Below are 8,967 nucleotides of genomic sequence, written 5' to 3' on the forward strand. Positions count from 1 at the left end.
ATTGTATTATGTTGTCTGATTATGTTGTCTTATCTATGTCTTATGTTATATTGTATTGTACGTCTTACATTGTCTCGAGTGTGCGTATTGTTTCCCAGTATTCATTGTTAGTGTGTACGTGTTACGTGTTTACTTATTCGGCCGGCGAGCTCGCCATATTTTTAAAGAAGTGTCTTTAATAAACCTACACATTTTTGTTGCTCGACCGCGTGAACAGTCTCCGTGTGTTCCGAGGGCGGCGGCGGTTATATCGCTAAGACCCCACAACGTAACCCATTTGATTCCGCAATGGCGAGCGGGCACATTTCGTTGGCGAGGTTCTGAGAAGTACAGCATGAACCAATAAAATTTATCTATACTATTTACTAGATCGTCGTTTTCAGCAGAATTCCTTTTCTAAGCGCGTAATCTTCATATAAAACTCAGCAAAAAAGAAAGTATGAAGTTTAGATTTGATTGTACCCGTCTGATTAAGGTGATGGAACGCTAAACAAACGAGGAAAAATAGGAGAACACAATAAAATATTGACAGATTTATATATCCCGTGTTAATTCTAGATATTATATTTTTAGCTTTAGAATGATTAATTTATGTTTTCTGAGTAATTTCCGTACGTCTGAATTTCCGTTGAACTGGAATAATTAAATAACGTTCACATAGACACGGTAGGTAGCGCTTTTGTATTGGAAGGTGCTACGAATCAAATTTATTTGCAAGGAAATTATTAGAGGTATGCATGCCGTTTGCGATGCATGAATGTTCAAGATGAATTGTCTTTGAGGGTAATCATCAGATGCTTCTTCTTAGCAAATGTATTGTATAGCAACACGGTGTGACTAAAATAAGGAATGAAAGGAAAAAAAAATCAGTAGGGCTTCTGCTGTAAGTTTTGTGGATGAGTCCACGAAGGTTGTGTTTCGTTTCCAGGATTTCAGACTTTCCTACACTAGCTAGATCCGACATTCAGTATTTTACACAAGGTTTTTCAGCGCCACATATTCCAATGAATTGCATTATTAAGTCACAAGAGCGGATTCCTGACTGCGACCGGTGTGGTTATATGGTGGATACATTAAAATAAACTTCTACTGACATCTCAACGCTGGCACTTATAAAACACTAGAAAATTATATTTTTTAATTGAGGAGTGCCGTGCTGCACAAGCGAGATCATCAGAGCGCGGGGCAACGAACTAAGTGAAGCAAAGTGCCGTTCTTATAGAATTGCTATTACTGAAGCAATTCTGGCAAAGCCGAATGGCTGGTAATCGTATACTGTTCTTTTTAGCAGCCTCGTCGATGTGGCTTCATTTTTTGCGAAGACAAAAAAAAAAAAAAACGGTGTGTACCAGTGGATGAATTCAAAAAAGTTAGCTCATATGCGACACTAAAGGCATTGTACTGTAAACCTTGAGGAACATTTCACGGCCATGCGTTGCGTAGCCACTTAACACGCCGCGGCGGTGGGCCGCGGCGAGCCCGCTCGCTCGCCATCGAAACGCTCTGAAAACGTCGTGCTCTGATGGAACGCTACGAGTGATGTAGCTCTGGGTGCATGAGCATGGCAACGACAGCCAACTCGTGTTCGCGATGCAATCGCTGAAACGTCTTTTCGAGCGTGAAGAGGCATTCTAGACAAAATCCAGTACGATTTCCTGCGCAGGTAGTTGTTGTGGTCGGGCCTGCATGACTGTGCGAAAAGTATTAGCAGAGTCATTCAATTCTCTTTATGGTCACGAAACTGCACCGTCACGCTATGGGCGAGCTTTATACGCTGCTCGAAAATGCCGCAACGCGCCGCCGCTGCGCCACAGAGGCGATCGTCTGCGCCGTCCGCGTATTGAAATACTCGCGCAGTGCGAGACAAGCTGCTGGATATCGTATGTTCAAGTTAAAGGAAACGCTGTCGCAGGACTAGAATGCCTAACAGATGTTGCGTACCGGGGTGCCGTTCCGGCTACAAGGGAAGCAAAAAGGTGTCGTTTTGTTTACCGTTAGACAAGCAGCAGCGCGAGAAATGGAAGCGGGCCATACCGCTGCAAGAAAGCGGTGATAATTAACTTTGAGTCGAAGTATACACATGTGTGTGCGAACCATTTCGACACCTCGGACATTATTACTGCGTATTATTTTAACGTCAACGGCGACTCCGTGTCGCAGAAACGCGACAAACCAACGCTGAAGGCTGACACCGTTCCAAGGATTTTTGAAGGATTTCCTTCGTGTCTCACAAACCGCAAACCTCGATCTCGCTCATCTACAGTGCGACCACCATGCAAACGACCACGCGAGTCAGCCTTTGGAGAGCTCCGAGCGTCGCCGACGCCCTCTTTAGACCGCACCGTACACTCTTACCACGGTAACGTATAAATATACCGATAAAAGTGAGTAACGGATAAAATAACAGTTACATCGTTCGTATTTTTGATGTTTTCATTATTTCCGTCTCGTTCTATCGGTTACATTGCCGAAATAAACTGCGAATGGATGCGTTTATCGGTTACCTCGGAAGTTTATCCGTTACCCCGGCATGTAACTTATATATTGTAACCCATGTGTAACGCATACACTTTTTTGGTAACTTATAACCGAGATTCCAAGGAGACCTAACTAATGGAGTGGAAGTTCGCAAATTACACATGAGCAAAGTGCAGGCTAAGTTGCCTTCGTGCCCGCATGGTTAGTCGGCCTAATAAGAACGTGCACATTACTGAGTTACAAATTATGCCTCAAGGCGCCTCACTCGAGGAATAAGCAGGATGCCATACCGGAACTAGCCCGCAGGCAAATGTTGTGCGACAATAACGACGAATATTGCAAGACTTACAATAACCGACTTCTCGAGTATCACAAAATCAGCGTTCTTCTCACACATGTGCCCTTGTATATCCGTATGAGAAGGCGAAAGCCATCTTTTTCTTCTCCGTCAATGTATTCATTCTCCCCCGTCCACCTGCGAAAGTTTTATGCACCTAATGTGGTTTTGGACTGCCTCCAGGACGGGATACATTGCAAGCTTTCTGCACCTTCCCTGGTTCTGCACCGCCTCCATGATCGGCTCACTTTTTACTAAGCGATGACGTAATGACGTCATCACGTACCGTGATGTTGTGTGACGTGGTGGGGACGTTATAGTGACGCAAGGGATGCTCATCGGCGTCCCTGCCGAACGTGGTCTGCATCCTACAAGGACGCTTCGAAGGGAACGTGTGCCTCACAGCCCAAACAACGCAACCCTATTCACTTCGACCGCATCGCAGTTTTCATTGACGTCACTTTGTTAGCCATCTTGGAGTACAACCTGGTTGAGATGCCGTGTAAAACGCGTGGAGTGAGAAACCGTGACATTACATTAATGCCGGAGCCCTCTAGCGTTCATTTGTGTTTCCCTTGACGCAGCTGGCGAACAGAAGAAAGCGGGAGAGCACAAATAACACAGGGGCAGAACGACTGTGCGTCGTCCCCTACACTGACACTCTCTAATGAGATAAAAGTCACGGTGGCAGCCATCTAGAGGTACATAGCGCAGAGAACCTATCTGTGACGTCACATGAAAACTATGTATAGGATTTCCACACACCGCGCCTCACCCCCAAGCAAGCCCGGAACCGGCTGTTCGGCCCACTCAAATTGAGTAACTGTATATACAGTAACTCTGCACTCAAAATGCTTCTATTACACTCAAGCGGGGCTGAGCGTAAGCGACACTCGGCTAAAAATATCTATTATTTGAACAAACTCGGTTACGGCGCGAGCAAGCGTCTGAACAAACTGGAATGACATAAAATAGACAGAAAAAACATCTGCAATACGTCATTCGTTGCTGTATTGTACATTGACACTGGTGGCCCAACGCGCCAATTCTCGCCAGCGCGGTCTTGGTACACCGAAAAGCCACATACTGCCGCTCCATTGCCGAGGAGACTTGTGGATTGATGAAATAGACAGTGGTCTGAAGCAACAATGATCTCTTTCGCCACGCTTCAATAAAAAATGATAGTTTTCAATGCAGCAAAACTCCTGCTAAGAGCGAACTCTGGTCACAAACTTTCGTTTTATTTTACTCACAATGGACGTGGTCTTGTTTAAGTGCGAGTAGCCGGATCCGAAAGTTTGAATCATGCTTCGGGGCAGAAGCAGCGGCCATGTTTCTATGGTATCTCTACATGTATTCTTGTTGCAGCGCTGCGTGTCGGAAGGCGTTACGTAGATGGCGTCGTGATCGGTGCATGGTGTTGGCCGTGTGTGTTACCTCGCGTCGCCGGCTTCGCGCCAAATTTATACCATTATTCGCGTTGGACGCGCTTCCGAACATGTCAGCGTTGAACGTGGACTTGTTTGGAATAGCGCGCGGCCGCTGCAAAGAAGTGGGTTGTGACTGTGAACGCTACACTGTGCTCGCTTCAGCTAACGTACGGTGTGACTACTGTGATCATTGCCCCGGATCGCATGGAAGATTAGACGAACTTGGTAAGTGGTTCTTTTTCATTGTTCTGTTTTCTCTGTTTTCGGTATAGATAAACTTTTTTTGTGCGAAAGTGTTCTCACCCGCACCTGTCGAGATTTAACGGCTGCCAGGAAAGAAAAGGAGGCTTCAGCTGTGCCCAATGGGGGAATTCGTCGCGAACGATGCCTGGCAAGGCTTTCGCCGGTTCTTTGGCGCTTTATGCGTTTGCTTTGGCCACTCCGGCTTTGTGTTCGTCGTCAGCTTCGGCAGTGCCCTTGTCATGACGTTTGTTGACATTATAACCGCGTTTGGCATTGTTTGCAGGTATTCTCAATGCGTTCTGTTTTTCGAGCTTTTATGACGGCAACAGTGTAATAGTGTCAGCAACACGTGCTCCTTTGCAAGCACTTAGAGAAGCCTACGGTGCACTGTTTGTCTATGACGTTTGTCTTCAACACTGTTTGTTTGTATGTTTGTCTGTTTGTTTGACTGTCTTCAACGGCGACGGCGGGGTGCCGGCCTAAGGAGCTTCGCTACTAATAATTTGAGTTTTTACAGCGTCTATGGGAGCACCTACGGCTGGAAATGCTGTCTCTAATGTGCTGGAGAACTCCGGACAGGCCGGTACCTTTAGTAATCGTGAATACGTAAAGCCAGCATTGTTTAAAATAAGTACTTACATATATAAGTAGAATAGCTGTTTTCTGTGTTTTAGTTTTACAGTATCCGCTGTACTAGGCAAGCGTAACGCCTTTCGTGCCGAGTATTCTTTCTAGAGGCTGGTTTCAGTTCCCCGAGCAATTAACGAAAAAGAACCTGTGATGTGACGCTCCGGGCATCGCTAGCAACCTGATTGTTGTAAATTTTAAGCAAGCGCTGAACAGCACCCATTGATTGGCAAATTACAAAAACCTTATGTTTTATTTTTTTAGCTGTGGGCCATGTTTTGATGGGATAATTTGAATCCGCCCCTTCACTGGGCGTAACTGACGGATGCCAGTGGCGCTCTCTGCGCATTTAGTTTCACTTTACAGGCGGGCTTTACAAAAAAAAAATCTGTGAGATTTAGCAAAAAGATCGAAAATATTTGGTGTAGTTCAAAAGATCCATCGTCGAATTTTCAGACCGCTGTGCCGGCGATATCGAAACTGAGTGCACCGGGTGCGTCGGAAGGGCGGTCCGTGTACTGCGTCACACCGAATCTTCCCTTTACGTAATTTCATGATGGCGCGCCGCGTGAGGACTTCGCCGCGGGAAAGACGGCGTGTCATTTGAGGGGAACGAGCCCAGCAACGGTCCTTCGCGCGTGATATGCGATGCTTGTCGCCTTCTTTGTAATTTTGACTTTGCCTTTCTTTGTAATTTTAGCTTTGACGCTCATCGCTGTCTCTGTCATGTGCGATCCTCGACCCGCAACAACACTGCTTAGCATGACGTGAGCTGTAGCGTTGAGGGGAACGCTGGCAGCGTTATCATGACCACTTTAAGATCACAAAGAATGCGACAAGCACTGCACATCACGCGCGATGGACCATCAGTCGGCTTGCTCTCCTCAGATGACACACTGTTTTTCACGCGGCGAGGTCCTCGCGTGGCGCACCATCATTCAGATCACGTCGAGGTAAGTTCCGGCGTGCCGCAGCACCTTCCGGCGCACCCGGTGTGCTCTGCAGTTGCGGCATCGCCGGCACCGCGGTCTGGAAATTCGACGAATTTTTGAATCAAATCTGCAAAAGATGTTCATTAAAAATGAGCCACTATAACAAATGTCAGCTTTAATGGCGACCAATGTCGAATAGTTCTTAGCGAATCAGCTGATAAACTTAATGAACATTAGTGTTCACATCTGTACAGCTGATTTTTATGACGCCTAACATTAATTTAAGCCTGTTTTCATAGGAGTGATGGTTCTCAATGTCCTAAATTGCTTTGTTGCAGTTGTGCATCGAGGTGGAACTTCGGTTCAATGCTAACATAGCAAGACTCGAGAGCGAACTCAATGATGTGGTAGACGTTTTCTCTGAAAAGAAAGAACGGGTCTGCACACTGGTGGATGTTATGAAGCACATACAAGGCAACGTTGGGCACAGTCTGATAAATGAGGTACGTGGACACCCTCTTCAACACTAATAGTTTGCGGCTTGAGCCCTCTCGTAGATACGCAAAAAGGATTCCTTGTGCCTCTGAAAAACCTGTTTAAAATTTTTGTATCTTACACCACAACACTCCCACTTGTGGTATGTTGTAACACTGAATATATGGTTTGCTAGTGCCAGCATTAATAGCTCGCTGTTCTCATTTTGCCCTTATTGGCACATATCTTCATTTTATTCTGTGGGCAAGCGCATGCATACCATACTCTGCACCACCAACAAACTTTGGCTAGTAGTTTATGTAGTCTGTAATTTCTTTTTGTAGACGGAATTGCCTGGTGATGAACTTCAAATATCAGCGCCTCACATTTACTGCACTCCTGACTAAGTCTGCGTTTTTGCTGGCAGCCAAGCCGAAGTCATCTCTGTCTCCACATCTGGATTACCGCGGGCACTTATTTTTTGTCTTTTGGTGTATTATATAAAGAACTTACAGTATCCATTTGCGTATTCCCAGATGCTTGCTCTTGTGCAGACAATTGCATTGCCAGGAGATAGGCCACCAAAAAGTGTGGTTTGTGGACGCCTGAAATGTTTTTGGCCTTTCTAAAGCAGAAAAATGTAATTCAAGCTGCAGCACTTTTCTCTGCTATCTGTGTTTATGTAGTAATGCAGCTGCATTACTTTATGTAGCTGTATTTGTGACATCTTTTGTGTCTTTCATATTTTGTGTCTTTCATAGCTGTAGGGCTCTGACACTACTCGACGTGTCACCCTGTTTTAGATATTGCATCTTGCAAAGAAGAGATGTTTAAATAAAGAATTTCGTACCTGACAGTGCTTTTTTGAGAAAATTCAAAAAATGTGTAAAGGAATACCTTGTTTGAAAAGTTCAGACAGAGTTAGGAAGTTCACTAATGGAATTGCCTTCAAGTTCATTTGAAATGCCATTGATATCCGAGACATTGCCCGGAGAGCTTTGCAGTGTGATTGAACTCACCTGTTCTAATACCAGCCAGCCTAAAATAAATACAAAATATAGCTGCCACAACCGTTTCTCGTCACTGCGTGTAGTCGTGCATGTTTGCGAATGTACGCGTACATGCAAAATTGAAAACTTTTGAGGGTTAGAACCACCAACCCTCCTCCCTCTACCAGCTACGCCAATGTCGAAGGAATACCCGAGTGAGCGGCAGTATATATGTGTGAAAAAACTGCAGCTGATTTATGTGAGTGGGGAAGCCCAGACAGTATTCAAAAGAGTGTGTTGATTTTTCAGGATACTTTAGCTACTTATATGGACATTTTGTTTTGTTTTGATAGCACTCTGTTTCACAGCCAGTTTTCAACATTTAGACGATGTCTCATGTCTAGAAATCTTGCCCACAAATTTGGTCAGTAGTGTGATTTGTCGACTTGTCGGTTCTCATGAGAGAATCTGTGTAGAAGATTGAGTAATGGGACTGAAAGTGAAGCCATATACGGGTAAAGCAGCAGTGCGAGAAAACGTCATCCACTCTTCAATGACTTGTTCAAATGCATCGAAATATAGGCGAAGTGATTTTATCAGACTCCCAATTTTGGCATCACAATCTTCTGTGAGAACAATTGCCAGACGTGACAGTACCATTGTAAACCTCATTACAGTGAACCTAAGGTTGGCTATACCGGGTGTTTCAAGAAATGTGCCGAAAATTCTCAAAAATCGCGAAAATGCGATATTTGCTGGCTGCCTTGAGAATTGCTTGCGCTGTAGCGGCAGGCGTCTTAAGATTGTTAAAGACCATTTGGGACTGCAATTAAAGAGTTAAATTAATTAACTTTTTAATTAGTGAAGTTAGGTGGTTCTGTCAAAGGGGTGAATTGAAGTTCTTTACGCAAAGAACCCATCCCAGCTTTGAAGTATAGAAAAATCTGCCTCTAGTAATTTTTTTGTCGTAGTGACATTCAACCAAATTCCACCTCTTTCAAAGGTGGCATCCATTGAATTTGGTTGAATTTCACTACGACACAATAATTACTACAGGCTGCTATTTCTATATATCAAAGCATGGCATGGGTTCTTCGCATGTAAAACCTCATTTCACTCCTTTGATACAACCACCTAACTTCACCAGTTAAAGAGTTAATTAGTTTATTTTTAATTACACTCCTAAGTGGGGTCTTTAACAATCTTAAGATGCCTGCCGCTACAGCGCAAGCAATTCTCAAGGCAGCCAGCAAATATCGCATTTTCGGTATTTTTGAGAATTTTCGGCATATTTCTTGAAACACCCGGTGTAAATAGAGTGCAATGAAAACTAAAAGATATCAATAGCTGACGTAACCCTTAAAAACACCTTTTTATAAGTTACATTCTATAAGTTACATTACATTATAAAAAATACAAGGCTACAGCGTAACCTATATAATATCAACAATTATAAG

The 8,967-nt window shown here is 44.3% G+C and overlaps 1 long non-coding RNA gene across 3 annotated transcripts; it reads left to right on the forward strand.

Moving 5' to 3' along the window:
• The first annotated feature begins 3,485 nt into the window (after positions 1 to 3,485).
• LOC119386013 (uncharacterized) lies at positions 3,486 to 8,335 on the forward strand. 3 transcript variants are annotated; one of them, XR_007415874.1, is made up of 4 exons: positions 3,486 to 4,470; positions 5,006 to 5,086; positions 6,386 to 6,550; positions 6,866 to 8,335. It is a non-coding gene; the product is annotated as an uncharacterized LOC119386013 (long non-coding RNA). The 3 variants fall into 3 exon arrangements; XR_005182214.2 differs by having other exon boundaries at positions 3,490 to 5,086; XR_005182213.2 differs by lacking the exon at positions 5,006 to 5,086 and having other exon boundaries at positions 3,491 to 4,470.
• The last annotated feature ends 632 nt before the right edge of the window (positions 8,336 to 8,967 follow it).

This window comes from Rhipicephalus sanguineus, chromosome 1 (assembly GCF_013339695.2).
Source record: "Rhipicephalus sanguineus isolate Rsan-2018 chromosome 1, BIME_Rsan_1.4, whole genome shotgun sequence".
NCBI classification, from domain to species: Eukaryota; Metazoa; Arthropoda; class Arachnida; order Ixodida; family Ixodidae; genus Rhipicephalus; species Rhipicephalus sanguineus.